This window comes from Ischnura elegans, chromosome 12, assembly GCF_921293095.1.
Source record: "Ischnura elegans chromosome 12, ioIscEleg1.1, whole genome shotgun sequence".
Taxonomy (NCBI): Eukaryota; Metazoa; Arthropoda; class Insecta; order Odonata; family Coenagrionidae; genus Ischnura; species Ischnura elegans.
This window is the reverse complement of record NC_060257.1, coordinates 44,354,553-44,373,097: the sequence shown is the minus strand read 5'-3', so window position 1 is coordinate 44,373,097 and position 18,545 is coordinate 44,354,553.

The following is an 18,545-nucleotide window of genomic DNA, read 5'->3' as shown; positions in this document are numbered from 1 at the left end:
TGGGTTTATTTGGATATATATTCCCTTTGAAAAACGCTGAAATGCATAGTAATCGTTGGTATTTAGCGATACGGTCATAGTTATTTTGCCTTGATCTCCATTCGCATTATTTTTGTAAATCCGCGATTTTTTTTTCCACCGCGTGTTTCAAAATAAGTATCAGGGCTTTAATACAAATATCCATTACATTAAACTTACATCTATTAATCAAGGTTGGGCGTGTCGCGGTGAACACTAATGTTTGCGTCATTTGTAAATTCGGAAAAAAGTCGTGCTTCATTTTTGTATTGCCTAAAGTAAAATTTTTTCGTCAAGGTTTACAAGATTTATCTTAGCTTAACATTTTTCATGAGGATTTGAAATTTAACCGAATTTTCGTTCATGGAACATTGCAGGAATAATACAAGCTTTAATAGTTGTAGCGGATATCCATTTCATATGAACTAGGTTGCCAACCGTTCAAGATTCGTTTTTTATTTTCTCATTGCATCGTATCAATTACAAATGTACCACCCGTGGGGGACAAACACCTTTTGATAATGCCTATCACATCTTGTGCCATAATCAGACTTAAGTTACTTTATATCGCTTCCCGAAAGTGGTTATTGACCCTTCGCATTAGTTATATTATTATCCTAGTTTATTCGTGATGTAATGCCGTTCCATGTTATTGTTTCTATTTTTTAAGGTTACATGTCCTTATCATGCCTTTTAGCATGTGAAGAGATGTTATCGTTTACACCAAAACCCTATGAAAGGCATGTGCTCGAGTGAAAATTTATCGATTCGTCGATCTACGGTGTTTTCATTTACAAACCTACCCATGAATTTTATTTCTGAAACAAGGAGGAGGCATTTGGATATCCAAGGTGGAACGGTATATCCTGCTTCTGTTATTACTTACATTATTTATACAGCACCCTGAGGCTCAGCTCATGGCGAATTTAATGCTGTTACACAAGTGTATTTTTTACATACCGCCTTTTTAAACTATTATTTTGGTCTCTCAGATGAAGGTATTTTAACGTTATAAAATATTTTATGAATGGCATGGAGGGGTCGATACGTCTAGGTATGCATCAAAAGAGGATCTTTGAGGATTTTGATGTTTTCGATGTTGTTTTTTTTAATCTTCCCATCCCGAAGGACCTGCTTCTAATCCCGCCGTTGGTGGAGTATTTTAGGATGTAGCTCGATATTTTCCTAGACTGTTTTTCACTTTCAATGCGATATCCGCCCTATGGATGAAATGTTAAGAGAACACTTCACCCCCTTCAGCCGGTATTTTTTTTTCAATTTTTCGTAACTAATTATTTATTCGAGAACTTAAGTTAACATCTTGAAATTTCCAGATTGTTCTGGTGCAACATTTTCAACATTTACCTGTACTTCAAATAGTACAATAGAACGTACGAGAAAATATGCTGGTGACATTTCATAAAATGTCGGACAGGAAAATTTTGACAATTTTATGTTCTAGGCACTCGCCCTGAAAATTTATGGAAGTTAACTTACGCTTTGAATGACTAATACTCAACCAAAAAAGGCACTTTGGATGTTGGTGATGCGTTTCATTAACCTTTTGAATGCCAATCAATTTTCTAGGAACAATGCTAAAAGCGCCGAGGCATTTCTGCTGATTTTGCAGTAGGTTAGGAAAAAAATCGGTCTCAAAAACAAATAAAGGTATATTTTCAAAAACTTAAGGAAATCTTTATTGTATGTGGTTTCACCTTTTAACTTTATTATTTGACGAATTTTTGGTAGTATGAGTTAATTTTTATAATTTAAATAAAAGTAGTTAATGTTAAAATAAATTGAATATTGACGCGACGATAGCGCTTCCCGGCACACTAGGGGTTAATCCCAAAACTTCATAATATCTTCCGTTATGAGCTGGGCGATACACACGCAGGGTTTCTCTCTTTCCTTTCTTTTGTCATAGTGTAAATAATAAGAACCGTCTCCTTACAATGTAGCTGCGAATTCCCCACCGAAGTGACAGATTTTCCGATACCGCACCATGAAGTGATGCTATTGGGATCGGCATGGTTTTCTTCCCCTTCGGTTGAACTTCATGTGTGTGCGAGTTTGACCTGGTTGTCGGATGACCTTATGGTGGCCTCGTGCCCGTGTTTCCATGCGTATGTCTCCTGGGCCTTCTCTCTTTCTCGATTCATCCATCTCTCGAGCTATGTCATTAATCAATCTCTCTTTGGGGTTATCATCGAAGTTACACCACTTTGGAGAAGGGCGAAACCCTAAGATCAGTGTACGTTGCAAAAGCTTTTTGCGACAAATTTTTGCGTTGAAAATTTCCTCTTGAAGCCATTTGGTCATTTCGTGGTGTTGAGTGGAATGAAAAATAGTTTCCAATTTCTTTACATTTCAATGGTACATCTAGTTTCGATACATTGTAACATTTTCGAGTCTGACAAGTTGAGTTTCGAGGGAGACAAGTTGAGTCTCATAAATGCAATGGTTTGAAGCGTTACTTAATGGAAATTCTTCGTGAGTATCAGAAAAAAAGTAAAAATTTGCTAGTATTTATTAGCTCGCCAATGGTTTCGAAACAGTGTCGATGTATAGTATCGATTTCGATTGTGACAGCAGTGTTGATTTCGATACAGTAAGCCAGAAGATGTCACACTATATCGAAAACGGTCGCGGGATAATAAATTCTTTGTGGAAATAGCCAAGTTTGATTCTTTCCTTGTAATCAAGTCTCATGAAGTTGTATAAATAAAGTTGTGAGGAATGGGTATTTTGGCTGTGAGGGAGGAAAGGTTATAGGCATGATGGTTTTGTGTGAGGTATCCCATTGTTTTTTGTGCGGTAGCTTTTCCTCTTTTCGAAGGCAAAATAGCATTTTATGAAAATTAATGTATCGTCTTATTTCGTTGTTTTCAAAAAATTGTAAAAAAGTGTTTTATTTGATGATGATTTCATTCATCATATGATAGAACATTTTTTATCATGTGTGTGGCCCATTTCTCGATAGCTGTGATTCATGGGGAAAAATTCACTGTGACCTTTTATCAGAGAAATCTGGAAAGTCAGGGAAGTACCTTATGTCTGGGAAAAACTCAGGTAAAGTAGCAAATAAAATTGAAAACAATATCCTTCCGTATTTCAAATACTGATTTCCTCTCGTCCCCTTGCACATGTACAAACATGCTCACAACAAAAGCAAGCCATTCACAATGTGTCATTCAGGTAGTGCTTCTTAGATGCTAAATTTTATAAAATGTCGTGATTTTGCTTACTTTACTTTGAGAATGACATTTTACTGCTCATAATTCCCTCTCTTTTACTTTTCTTTCTCACATACTTTTGCCATTTCGAAGAATACCTGATCAGAGGGCATTTTAGGGTGTGGCTATGACATTACGTGTATGCATGTGGTAGCGTAGATTTTGATGAGGTATTCCTCAGCTGTAACGATGGCTTTGCATGATTCGGCGAATGTGTGTGCATTCTGTGCTCCATCAAAGTTTGGCATCACATCGAATTGGATTTGAATATTTTTTTGAACCATCCAAGGCATAAAAAATCGAATTTGGTGTATCCGTATTTTTTTACCCTTTTCCTGCCTTTAAATTTCCTTTACGAAAAAAAATCTATTGGTATTCAATATTTTCTTTGGCTAGGATGTCTATGAAAAATATTTTTTTTTATTGTATTTGAGTACTACTCATTCTTCACAATTTTTAGCTAACTGTTTTCTGTACCCCATAAAATCTAGGTAAATAATTAAATATGCTAGGTTATTTATAAACAATTTGAAGTTATTTTTACACAATAATTGCTGATGATAACTTATGTAGCTGACTCGCTATACATCAAGTACGACCTTTACCCTAGCAAAGTTGAAGCATGTAGGTTTAGATAAATCAGGGTGTGGCTGTCACATGTTTTAGTTCCTTCCGTTTACGGAATGACTTATATAAATGCTAATCGAAATTTTGCATTTCCTTAACATACGGCTGATGTCCTAATACTCCCTGCAACACGCCTTTTAGGTGGCTTGCTGGCTAGTATGTAGATGTAGATGAGGATATGATTGCAGTTTTAATCGCTAGTATGATCGATAATATAATGTTACGGGCGGTGAGGCTTTAGATAATAATAATAATAATATTAATATTTTCATAATACAGTTGGATAATGATAAACAAATTATTTTATTCTCGACAAGCATCAGATCATTGAAACTCTTTATTTATTTGCTTCTTTAATTGTTCACATTCAGCTTTTCTGTCAATTTACAGTGAAACAGCAACATCATAATAATGGATATAGGTTACAAGTTTAAAATATTAAATATATGACATTATCTTCGATTGTAATCGACATTGTGGATCGGCATAACGATTACGACTCATTCAGGTTTCGATCGATCACACCATCGATTTTGTCGCGTAGCATACACTTTTGGTGCATTCTTTCCGGCACGCGGCGTGCATATCAACAGGGAATCACGGGCTTCCGCACCTCTGAGCGGCGTGAAGACGTCCTTTTCTTCCTGTTTAGCATTGTGTGGGGTGGAGGGTGTTCTCTCCGTCTCTGTGGCAGCGGAGGGGGTTGTCGGAAGGGTGTTGGAGTGGTTTACGGGGGTGGAAGGGGGAGAATCGGGAGGGTGGGGGAGAAAGCTGACTACCATTGATCAGTCTGCCTCCCCTCCGCCCCACCCCCCTACTTTTCCCCCATCCCTTCATCCCCCTCCCCATTTGCACATTTCCTTCTCTTTCTGCTTTCGTCTCTCATCGATTCATACAATGTCCTCCCACTGAGCCTACTTCCTCCCTCATTGTTTTTTTTTATTTTATTTAAAAGCTTCTCTTGTAACATTCTCTCCCACCCTGTATTTTCCCTTCCTACTCTGTGACCAATACCGCACCTTTTCACTACAAGCCTCCGTCCAACCAGTGCTTAATTTCGACCGGAATGGTGTTCCTGCACCTTTCAAGGAAAATAGATTAGTGTCGAAAAATTTCATCGTTTTATTTTATATTTGTTAAAACATAATTTCTCATTATAAATTTCATTCATCATCATCATCAGTCAGCAATCCAAAGATTCATCTAAATCTACATACCGCCCTGCAAGCCGCCTAAAGAGACACGGTTTTCGGACACTCCCCTTGTTAGTGTTTCTTGGTCATCAAGGAAACTATTGGGTTGTCCTCCTCTAAGTCTGGCTTTGAGTATTTAATACCATGTACGCATGCTGTTGCACTTGTTATGTGATGTCTTTAATTCCCTAAGATGAGCTATCGGGCATTCCCGCGATCATTTTCGCGAGAGCTCCAAGTGGGCGAGCCGGGATTCCTTGTGTTATAATTCGTTTTTCTTTCATATCTACATCTGCATCTATATAATACCCCGCGAGCCGCCTAAAAATACATATAGTTGGGGGTGTTAGGACACCAGCCGTCTACATGTAAAAAGTAAATGCTTAAGCAAAATGACAACTAGTATTTATTAAAGTTCTTTATGGTCCTGGGGAAAAAAGAATTTTCATATTTATCCGCTCGGCACAATATCTTTCTTAATTTATCGCTCCGTTGGACATGGAAATATACTGGGGCTCCAAGATGATGACTGTTCAAGAAAGTCATGATATTACTGACGACGATATGTGCGAGTATCTTGCTTTAGTCGATGATAATGTAATTGGACTAGAGTTGTTGGCTCATACATCGCTTCACTCCTCTCCCAAATGGAACATTTCTGTCGTTCAACCTCTATCTTTTTCCTTTCGTAGGGGATCGGGTTGGTGTGGTGCCTAGTGTGTTGGCTTCCCACCCGATGAGCTCGGGTTCAAATCCCGGCGGAGGCAGAGAATTTTCAGAGAGTGCCCGATCCCTGCTTGAATGTTGTGTGGTGAACATTTTAAGCGCAACACTCCGTCCGTCGGATAGGACGTTAAGCCGTGGTCCCTTGGCGCATTTCTTTAAAAGTAGGCTCATGCCGACGCCGGGTTTTCCTCCACCTTTTCTTACCTACCCTTCCCTCATGGCGCAAATGATCTCAGCTGTCGGTCGCCTCCTCCAAATACCATACCATACCTCCTTTCGTCTCTCATCGATTCATACAATGTCCTCCCTCTGAGTCTTCTTCTTCCCTCATTCTTTTTTTATTTTATTTAAAATACCTCTCTTGCAACATTCTCTCCTGTCCTGTATTTTCCCTTGCAACTCTGCGAAAAACACCGCACCTTTTCGCTATTAGCTTCCGTCCAACCAGTGCTTAATTTCGGCTGAAATGGCGTTCCGACACCTCTCAGGGAACATAGGGACGTGTCAAAAAATTTCGTTTTTTTTATACTCGGTAAAACATGATTCCTCATTGTACTTCTATTACAAATTTAAAAGAAATTGCAAGTTGGTCTGAAGGTGATGATGTGAAATTCTTTCAAATTTTCACGATGGTGTAAATAAATTGTTGTAATTATTTCGTCAAAAAATTTCATCGTCTTTTATATTTGGTAAAGATGATTCGCCATTGTAACTTTTCTTACGGGTTTTAAAAAATCGGAAATTTTAAGGGTTGGTCTGAAGTTCTTCTGATTTTCCATAATGGTGTAAACAAATATTTTGTAATTATTTTCTATCATTCTCCTTCCTTTTAATGATCACAGCGCTGCCATCGTATTTCGGGGTCATTTTTTAAACTAATCTCTATTTAAACCTTTAAATTCTGCATAAAAATCAAGATACAGTTCCAATTATAATAAATATGTTAGATTATTGCTTTGTCATCAACTTATGAGCTATGCCAAAAATTACAGCTGGATAGGTAGATAGAAAGTGGTTTAGAATTGAGTGGCAAGATTTGACCGGATACAAACAACAAAGCGAGATTTTAAAACGATTTAAAAACAATAAAATGCTGGGCAAAGTTTAGAAATCGAAAAATAATACATTAACCCCTTGAAGACCGATCTAACTTACCAACTGATTATTATTATTATTTTGCATATACTATTTATTTTACAGTTAATTAAGTGATATTATAAAAGAAAACTCGAACAAAAATTTTAAATGCGTTTTTAGGCATGTTCCGAAAAGGGAACACGCCACAAAATTTTGCTATTGCTTGAAAAATAGATGTACACTTGATCAAAAAACCTTAGTTTAAAAAAAGTAATATATGTTCAACTTTTGAATAAATAAATGAGCATTTGTTATTGGAGAGAGATTGTGGGCGATAATATCGAATAAACCGCATACTCACTACAGAGGTGATGGTGATGAGAGGAAATAACCAATTTTGGGAAGGTAGGATTAACTACCAATGTATACACAAGTCATGCGATTCTTTAAAACAAAAGTACCTCCATATTTTATTGACATAACAAAAACTATAAAAGTAATCACAGATACGAAATATAATTTTCATGAATTTTTATAAATCAGTTCCCAAGCTGTAAACGGTACAGAAAAAAACATTTCTATTCGTTTTGCTGTATGGCATAAATTTTAAGCTATTTCGCTTAACAAAATATGGATAAAAATGTATGAAGACCGTTCCCACCTACTAATCAACCCAATGTGTGATTTTGTTCCAATAGATCGCTATTTTATATTAAAAAATACTAATAAAACATAAACACTGAATCTATAGGATAGGCTTGCGCCTGATTTGGTTTTGATTAAAGGATTATGCATAAGAGCAAATAATTCACGTAATATGCCAGCATATTGATAAGAAATGAAGCCAGTCGGGTTACACATGAGAGCTTATGTTCCATTCAAAAAGAGAAAATATTGAGCTTTTGCTGTAGAGAGAAATGATTCCTTCATATCCAAGTATGGAAATAAAACTGTAACAAAACTGTGCAATGATATGCGGTGACTCAAAAATTCTACTTTCACAAGGATATCACGATTTTTATGTGATTTGACTGTTATGTATTCAACTTTAAGGTATTGCTTGGGTGTTTATCTCATTGGAAATATGTATCGTAAGAACAGTGCCCAGATATAATGTAGAAATTAATGTATACATAGATTTTAATAAAAGTGCCTTAAAAATTTATGTCCTATGCATATATATTCAAAACCTTTTGACTTCTATTCCAGTGCAGTCATTTTCACTGTTTCACGGATGCCCGAATCGTTTCATAATTAGTCTTTACCCACTACCAATGTCTATGATAACCTATAACTTTTTTCTTATTTTTCCTTTACCTGGCGCTCTCATGACCAGTAGCATACTGCTGGCATAGTTTGTTAGCCTCCCATGATTGGTACGGGACATCCCTAAGGTCTATGAGCCTGGTATTACACGTGTATAAATGGTGTAATGCAAAAATCTTCAAATGAAAAATATGCAAGATATTAGTCTTTTTCTGTCTCTTTCCCTTATGTTCGAGTCCTTTTTTCATCACAGTTTCATCAGGTCCCTTTATATACCCTTCCAACACCCTTTTCACCATTCATTTTCAGCCACGCGGACACGTATTCATGAGAATTCATCCGTGTGTGGGGCTTATCAAAGACCAAAGGAACTGTTGTCGTTGTTAATAAGTATTTACATCAGGCTTGGATAAACACCGAAAAGGAGTGAATGTTTATTATCAGTCTGAAATGGGAAATATTACTTTGCATTGCTCAGCATGCCAAGCCTGATATACGAAAAAATAAGAGAGATCAGCGGCCGGACATGTCGATATAGAAGCCCAATTGATACTGCTCGTTATTTGGTATTCCATTTTTTTATTTCGTACTTGTCATTTGAAACTATGTATTATTGTACCAATGCGACTGGTGGCGAAGAAAACCTCTGAAATCCATGGAATATTCTTCGAAGTGGATAAATTCCAAATGCCCGGGAAAATATGAAAAGGGCAGTTGAATAATACCACGTTCTATGCTCACTGAAATATTAATACCCCTTACACTCCTTTTGGAAACCCAAAGGTTTTAATCATGGATGGCAAATGAAACGAAACGATTTTTTTTCATTTCGATCGGAAGCGAAACGAAAACACGAGGCCTAGGTTTAGTTTCGTTTCAGCACCGAATTAAAATCACCAAGTAGTTTAGTTTCGACCCGGGACGAAACTCTACTCCCAGGAAGGAAACTAAATTAATCCAAACTTCGATTCTCACAGTTAAGTTTCGATCCCAGAAGTTGAGTGGAGCGGGATATGAGGGAATAGTTTCGACCCATTACATTTGACATACGTGTAGAGAGGTTAAAATATTGTGCTTATAAATCGAATGGCCAGTTTAAGTTCACCGCTCTCCTGTTTATGTTCTGGAAAACTGGCCTTTTAAATTCAATTTAATGTGTAAAGCATTAATTTTCATCCATAATATTGAACTGCTGTCCTATTAAATTGGGAATATTATGATGCAATAATCTCCGATCGTTATTTGTTTTCTTCTCGGTTCGTTCAGCGGTCGGAATTTTAGAGCTGCCGACATTAGCCATTGCGTAGGACTGGCAATATTTCATCATGATTCAAATCCTTAGCAAAAAAAACTCTAAAGATGCACTGAGCTCACTGTCCACTTGAGGTTCTATAATCTTCTACGTAAAATATTTATTGTATAAAAATTATGAGTGCTGAATGATCTGTGATAATATGTTGCGAACTATGAGGATAATTGCAATGACAATAGGGTAGTTTGCTTCATCAAAGAAAACGAAAGGCATTGATTGCGATTCGTTACCCACCATTAGTGTATTCATAATATACAAATTATTTGGTTACAGAAATACCGGTTTAGACGATTGGCAATGGTCAATTTTTACCGCATTTGAAAAAGGCCACATTGGGGCCCATGCGATGCCACTCCACGTGACGTCACAGGGACCTAGTTTTTGTACGAGTATATAGGAGTTATACATCGTCTGAGATTACCAATGTATGCATGAGGCACAGACCTCAGGGAAACATGTCTTAATAATCACTTAATTACAAATGGCTAAGGTCGGAAAATTTTCTTCGTTTGATAAGGTATTAATAATCCTTATTTAAGCCAAGCTCTACCAGCTAGCAGGGTACTCTGCTACCTGCTTGCATCCTGCGTCGTATCAGCGCTCAAAGCCTCGCCCAAGGTCGCCTCACTTGTGGCAGTGGAAACCAGAACGACGTCACATGGAGTTTTCCCGGCATTCATACTTAGCCGTCGCATTTTCGCGCGCTTGAAAATGTTCACTTTTCATTTAATCGCGAAAAATAGATATCGTCATTTAAAAAATCTAAATGCGTGAAATACGTACTGTAGAAGTAATAATCTTTCGATTTAGGCAATAAAAAAATAATAGGAAACCACACTATTCTAGATGAACGGTGAACGCACTGCTTCAATAACATATAGTATTTTCACAAATTAAATTATAATGTAGGGAAATGGAAGGATTTTGGTGTTAAGCCTAAATGGTGTTTTATGTTTTTGTAATCAATTATATTGCGCATGGTGCTAATGATCTTAACAGTCGACACGCCCGTAATCCTACACCTACTACTCCCTAATTTTAGGTTATTTCTTATTGAAATTCGGATCCCTCTACCCGTCATCAAAGCTTGTGCCGACTGTAGTAAACCCATTTAAATGCAATGAAGGTTAAAACAACTCCGGAGCCCGACAGGACAATCCTTTATTGCGATATCCGTGCCAAATTCACAGTGTGTAGTGTGTAACAAGACCCTTAGTGTATCCCGTGGCTGTAATATTCCTATGCACCCCAATCCAGATCCCATGGAAGCCACATGGATGAGACACCAGTCCGTCCCGTACAGCATTGATTTATGTTCTTAACTTAAGCGCATTTTAATCCGATTCCAGAAGTATCCGCAGTTCGGTGATGAGTGCAAAGAGCTCCATTAATCGTTAATATTAACTTTATCTTTCAATTATAACGTTAAGGAGTGGCATTTGAAGGCATTGAAATTGAGAAATCACATCGCCACGATGTGAATTTCTGTTAACAGCCGTAGTGCGACTATGGTCGTCGAGAGATCAGGATATAGAGACTGCTTTGCGTAAAATAGTCCTACGACAGTTGAATGACGTATGGTCAAACGTGGCAAATAAAATACTGCTAGCAATCACATCGGTTACGTCAGAGTGACTACGTCACAATTTTTCTTAATAAAACTGGCCTTTTAAATTCAATTTAATGTTAAAAAAATATGTCCATAATCTTCAACTGCTGCCCTATTAAATTGGGATTATAATTTATTAAAATGTTGCAGTTAGGTAGCTCGTGGTGAGTTTAGCCTTCGACGCATTCGTAAAACCAAACCCATCGCTACTATTACTTATTATTATTATTCGACATGGATTAGGGATCTCCATATTGTCGAACTTAAAAAGCCCTGAATGTATGAAATTCCCGCGGCTCAGTCCGGGGTGAGCTCAAGCCTTACCTATCCAACCATTTCTGTTATACATATCAGCCTGTTGACTTGCAACAGGCATCTCCGATTCTTGAACACCAAGAGCTGGCCCCACACCTTAATGTGACGAATTTCGAATACATATCTGCTTCTTAGTCTGGGTTGAGCTCTACCTTGACCTATCAAACCATTTATTTTATGAACTGTCTTGTGGAATTTATTTTCATTCAGCGCATTTAACTGCTGTCATATTAGATTTGGAATATTACGATAAAATTAGATGCACAAGGCGCTGTTAGTGGACCTTAGCACACAGGAGAATCCTTTATTGCGATCTTCGTGCCAGATCCACAGTGTGTGTAGTGTATAACAAGACCCTCAGGATGGATCCCCTGGATGCTCTTAATCCTCAGGCACAGGAAACGTCACATGAAGAGGGCACAGGAGAGGCCTTGTTTGCACACGGGAGCAAGGAGTGTGTCACCGAAGAGTGTGTGTGTCCACTCCATCTGTCGTCCTTGCCTCGGCTGTTGTTTATATTGGCTCGGATCCCCCTCACATTCGAATCATCCGAGATCTCTTACATTCCGTTCATTCCAGACCCTTGAATGGGAGCAGGGATGAAGTGTAGGGGAAAGGGAGCCTGCAGAGAGAGAATGTCCCCAGCCCTTTGGTCTGGTCTGGCAATGCACTACAGACTGTGGACTTGGATTAGGGATCTCCAAATTCTCAAACTTCAAAAGCCCTGAATGCATGAAACTCAAGCTCCCGCTGCTCAGTCTGGGGTGAGCTCAAGCCTTACCTATCCAACCATTTCTGTTTTACACATCAGCCTGTTGACTTGCAACAGGCATCTCCGATTCTTTAACATCAAGAGCTGGCCCCACACCTTAATGTGACGAATTTCGAATACTTATCTGCTTCTTAGTATGGGTTGAGCTCTACCTTAACCTATTAAACCATTTCTTTTATGAACTATCTTATGGAATTGGATTAGGGATCTCCGAGTTCTCGTACTTCTAAAGCTGGCTACACCTTCCCTGAATGCATGAAACACAAACGCCCGCTGCGCAGTCTGGGGTGAGCTCGAGCCTTACCTATCCAACCATTTCTATTATATACGTCAGCCAGTGGACTTGAATCAGGCATCTCCGATTCTTGAACATCAATAGTTGGCCCCACACCTTAATTTGACGAATTTCGAGTACATATCTGCTTCTTAGTCTGGGATGATCTCTAACTTGACCGATCAAACACTTCTTTTATCAACTACATCTTGTGGACTTGGATGAGGTCTCTCCGAATTTTCGACCATCAAGAGTGAATGTATGGAATTCAAATGGCAGCTGCTTAGTCCGGAGTGAGTTCTTTCTTTGCCTTTGCAAACAATACTATTATACACTATCATTTGCAGACTTGGAAGACGGATATCCTGTTTCCGTACATTAATAGTTGACCCCCCTTCCTTGAAACGCCCGCTTCTTAGTCTGGGGTTAGCTCTAGCCTGACCCAACCAAATGTATCTATTACGCATTACCGACCGGGGATTTGCAAAAGGATCTCCGAATTCTCGAACCTCTAATGCTAGTTCCCATAATGTATGAAATTGAAACGCACGCTGCTTAGTCTGGGATGAGCTCTAGCTTGGCCTTGCCAAAAATTCTTATTATACAAAACAGACTGTGGACTTGGATCAGAGATCTCCGAATTCTCGAACCTCAAAAACTGGCGCCCTTTTCCCTTAGTGTATGAAATTCAAGCACCCATTGCTTACTCGGCGTCGGCGTCAAAATGATGTGACGCTGTACTTTGCAAATTTATATCTGGACTTCAGTGCATGCCATGATAATAAATAATGATTTTTAAGGAAATTTTATGTTAAATTCATATTTATTTTTTGTTTTATGAAAATGTAAAAAATGTAGACACGCGAGTGCAATAAATGACTCCGCGTACCGTAAAATTAGCCGTTTTATCAACTTCATGAACTTCGTAACTCAACCTAGGAAAAACTACTACGTCTACAACGTTCATCTTCCACAACAAGCGGCAAGCATTAATGTAGATTAATAAAATGGCTTTTGCGTATTTTTAGAACGCATATTTTGCAATGAAATAACGAAAATGTTCAATCACTATCTAGTACTACAGTTTCCCCCGAAAGAAAAAATAAAATTGATAGGAACACTTCTTAATTTATTTTTCTACGATCCGAAAATACATGATTTTTTATGTTGTATAGATTATACATATGTATATGAGCGTTAAAAAAATACGCCGGGGCGAACGAATGCTACGTTACCACGTTTTTTGCGCGCGAAACTTTGCTGCTCAGTAACCAGTAATTGCCCGGCGCGGCTTTGTTTGGCAACATGACATTAATAGAAGTTATTGACATTCACAAATATCAATATTTTTATAGATTATGGATTTGAAAAAAGCAAAATATTTTACTCAGTCATAATTATCGTGGTTAAAAGTAAGTCACATACGGGTGTATGCCGCGTGTCGTGATGGAGATATCCCCGACGTTTCGCGACCGACTGCTGGTCACTTTTTCAAGGGAATAATGTTAGGATTGGGTTTTTGCTGCCTTTTTATATTTCAGGTGGGAGGGGTGGGCGGAGGGTGTGGGGAGTTAGGACTGGAGGGGGAAGATAACGAAATGTTGCGGATGACTGGGTTCCAAGTATTGCTGATTCTTAATCCGGTATCTCTATTGTAGTTGTTCTTGTTTTTCTTTATTTCTATGGCCTCGCGGATGAGTCTGGTTTTAAAATTATCGTGGTATCTAAATATTTCAATTTATACCACAAAATAATGCGTGGTTTATATATTTCCTAAATAGAGCAGATAAGTAATGCATGTTTGATGTTAAATAAAAAAAAACTTTGTAAATTACACATATAATTTTAGTTACAACAAGATTCGTTGCTACGCGACATCGTCAGGTCAGACATCCTGAATTTGCACCTTTTTTTACACAAGTTTTTGTTAAACATGATGCCATTTCACCAAGCCACACTCAAACCATCAATTTTACATTTTTTATGTTGCTGAGAAGCAATATTGGATTATAATGGGTGGAGGAACATACGCAGTGCCTTGCATACACAGAACGACTGCGATCATTTTCGTGGAATATCTGGTTAAAGATCAATTAACAGATTATATATCGAACTAATAAAAATTTGTACTGAGAAAGATTACGCAGCTTAGGAATCTGAAGAAAAAACGGGGTTTTTGGGAGATAATATCTATTACTAGCAGGTTATCCGGCGTCGTACATAGCATACATATAGTACCCAGAGAATTGGGAAACTTGGAATTCATGGTCATATGGCAGGATTTTTCGGCAAAGAGACAAATCAGGTATGATGATGGTATGCATTAGAAACAGCAAACTATGGGAAAACGCGGAATCAACGATTTTCGTTATGAAGTTTTCATGACGAAAAACGTTGAAATTTGATTTTTCCCAGAAGCAGCTCTGGGTTAGAAAATAATAAATAATATAACAATAAATAATTTTATTACTCCACACACAAATTACATGACAATAGCAAAATTGAGAAATTTTAGGTAGCCGCGAAGGATAACCTGTTTGAGGCTACCATCCAAAATAATAATACATTATGCTTTACATATAGTGTAGCTCATTTCGTGTTATAGTGTAGCTCACCTTGATAATCTATACTAACAAAGCTTAAGTGCGTACATGAAAAAACGACTAAAGTAGTATTTATAATTCGTTAATTCATTTGCATCATTATTTTATAACAATATTTGTTCTACACTTTCTTTATTGTAGAACAAATTAGAAAAAATAGAAAGCGTTGATAGTAATTTGAAATAATAGATAAATTCTCTGGAAGCATGTTTTTTAATCAGATTAACGTGGAATTAGGGACACACGCCCCTCCTGCGAATTTTCCTGCGATCCGGGGGAAGGACAGAGACGAGATGGCTGGGAGGAGGTCGCTGAGGGATGTGTGAGTGGTTAGCGGAAGGGGTTTGTATGGACCGGCGTCGCCCTCCGATATCTTTATTTTTAGTCGTCCGCCCACGGGGACTGGGGGGCGTTGGGAGGGGGAGCGGAGGGGTGGGAGGCTAAAAATGCGACGACGGCCTTCTGGGAAGGGGAAAGATTCGATCGTGAGGGAGACGCCCAGGCAGGAAGGCTACCGGGCATTCCAACCGCCCAACCCCCCCTTAAGGAGGCTGGAGCGTTTCCTTAATAACGTACAGATTTGTGTAACTTCGCAGGGTTGACCTTGATGATGACGAGCTAAAATTGTCGAATCCTTGGTCGGGCAAATTAACTACTGAAAATTGGCTAATATTCTCGTGACAACGAAGTCATCAATTCCACATGAAGTGACACCGTCTGCCATTGATTTTTGCACGCCTGTTTAATTTGCGCTATCCTAGGATATAAGTGAAAAAATGTACTTCAATGAGTTAATTCTGTAGTCATTCCATGTATTTTCTGAAAGTAGTCTATTATTATCGGATAAAGCGTCTTCTAAGGAAGGATAAATACGTAGGCAATGATTTCAAAGTTTCTTGAGGCTAAACAAGGAACCTTAGCAATTAGGTGCATAGAGAAAAAGCATTTCTTTAAAATACGAATGAAATTATTATGAAATAAAAAACGTTTGGGCTATGTCGCCGCGTCAATTTTTGGGTGGCCCCAACGCTTCCCGACCAATGGTGCTTGCTTTCTCAAGGGAATCTGATTAGGCGGGAATTTAAATTCATATATATATATAGGTATCCGTGTCAGGGCGTGGAGGGAGGGGAGCGGTAGTTGGAGGAGTAGGTTGTTAATTGTTTCTCCGGATTACGGGTTGCCAAGTGCGACTTATTTTAACGCCGGTTACCACCCGGCAACTCGCAATCCGGAAAACAATCAACTACCTACTCTTCCACCTCCCGCTCCCCTCCCCTCCACCCCTTGACACGAATACATATATATATGACTTTAAATTCCTACTTCACCAGATTCCCGGGAGAAAGTGACCAGCGTTGATGGGGAAACGTTGGAGCCACCCAAAAATTGACGCGGCGACAAGGCCCAAAAGTTTTTAATAAACATGGCTAAACATGTATTCTGCGGCATACCTTTCACACAGACCTCTTCATCTTGCTGTTCAATATTAAACATGGAATTTTCTGAAACCCATTTTTCTAATTCATACAATCTCGCTAGTCGCAGTGTCTTGGTCAATCTATGTCTTTTTCTGCTAGAATATCGAATGCCTTCATATTCACTAAAACCCTCCATCAATTTTGCAACTTAAATTGGGTCAAAGATCGTCCTTGTGACCTTTCTTTCAAATTTCCTTCAGATTTAGTCATCGTGTTTTGATGAAGTTAATGTCCTAGTCCCATCAGTTATTGCTGGCCTTACTAGAGTTTTATGAATCTCTAACTTTTTTCCTCCATAGCAAAGTCGATTTAGGGGAATTTTATATTTCATTAAAGGTTTAATTCTTTCTGTTACTTTATTTATGGTTCGTTCCTTCTGTTATTTTTACCTTCTACTTATGTTTTGTAATGTTCCTCACATCCGTTTTGTTTAAGTAGGAAAAAAAGCCTTTTCAAAATCTGTATTTGCGCTAAACAAGGATATTATCTAAGAATGATGCGTTATCAACCTTTTAAAATTCCATCTTTGTCCTAAAATCCATAAAATAATCTATAGCCTGAACACATGGTATGCGTAGCCAATATCCTTACGTAGGTACGCTTGGATATTCTTTGCATGGATGCCTTCACACCAAATACGGTCAGCCGTTCAAATTCATTTTGTATCGGTATTTTGCCTGTTACGCTACTCAATATGATGGAATGCAGCTGAGGTCTATTGAAAATCGCAGAGAAACTTTGTGGGCTACGCAAAAAAATCCCCCAACTCAGCAAAGTTGCTCCTCGAAGAGCCGAACCAAGCTTTTTTCTATCTAGTTCGTAAAATTTTCGGGCTCCATTATTCACTATTGCCTTTCCATTGACTGACTCCACAACGAACTACAGACTGGAAGGGTACGCTGTTTCCATGAACTTCGTCCATGACGTTTTTTGTACGTAACGTACAGAATTCCTTGAGAGTTTTGCGCTGTTTTTTTCAACAGTGTGCTCCACTTATTCTCAGTAGCTACTCCTAACGGGTGGCTGAGGTTTTTATTCTATATTTTCCCTTTTTATTTCGTTTGTGCCAATTATAAGGGGGTAGATATTTGTGAAAAGATGTGGGTCGTGACAATCATGTAATACGTAAATAATTGATCAACTTCTTGCTGTGCGAGATTTGAAAATAAGTATTTTAAAGAGTTGGTAATGGTTGAACTTTCGTGAATACAAGTACACCATGAATTGGCGATCGTCCGTTGTTACTTATCGTTAACTTCCCTGATGTGTGGTGCCAGTTTTGCCGTTTTCGAGGTAATGAGGATATATAAATAGAATGCAACCAATAGGTTCGCAATAATACATAGAAGTAAAGCATAAAGAATGCAGTGGCTCTCGCAATTTGTCTCCGTACAAATATGTCATCAAAAGGAATAATTTAATGTAATATTTCACGTAAAAATATTCGCGGTGAAAGAAAACTTTTACAAACCTACTACTAAATCTACCATTATTTTTGGCCTGAATTTCATGTTTTCTCGTTAATTAGATAGTGACATGCAACATTTGCGATTTTTGTGAATCATGCTTTTGTATGATGCTGTCATCTGTCAGGAAGCACTGAACTAGTTTCTATAACGACATTTCAATTAGGAAAGCAGTAAAAAAATTCAACGTCGATGTATTTTTTACAATACGGAAGAGATTATGAGCTGAAATAATTTATGATTGTTTTAAATGCACAAATTTAAATCAAGATTTGGATGCGTTACTATGAATATTCAATTCATGCCGCCCAAATTTCTCTGACCCTCCGAGCTTTATTTCGACTGTTATGAGTGGTAGACATAGTATAAGTCACAAATATCCCAGGTAACATGTAATTTAGTGGCTATAGCTCGGTAAATATTCGAGGTGTCTGTCTTTAGTTTTATATGTCGTACAACCTGTGTTTTGTGGTTGCCGTTAAGATGAAAGTTCAGTAAGGAATTCAACACTGGAAAGGAGAAAGGCTTGAATTATGGTTTTGCGGGAGAAATTCCCTATGAGAGCACGTA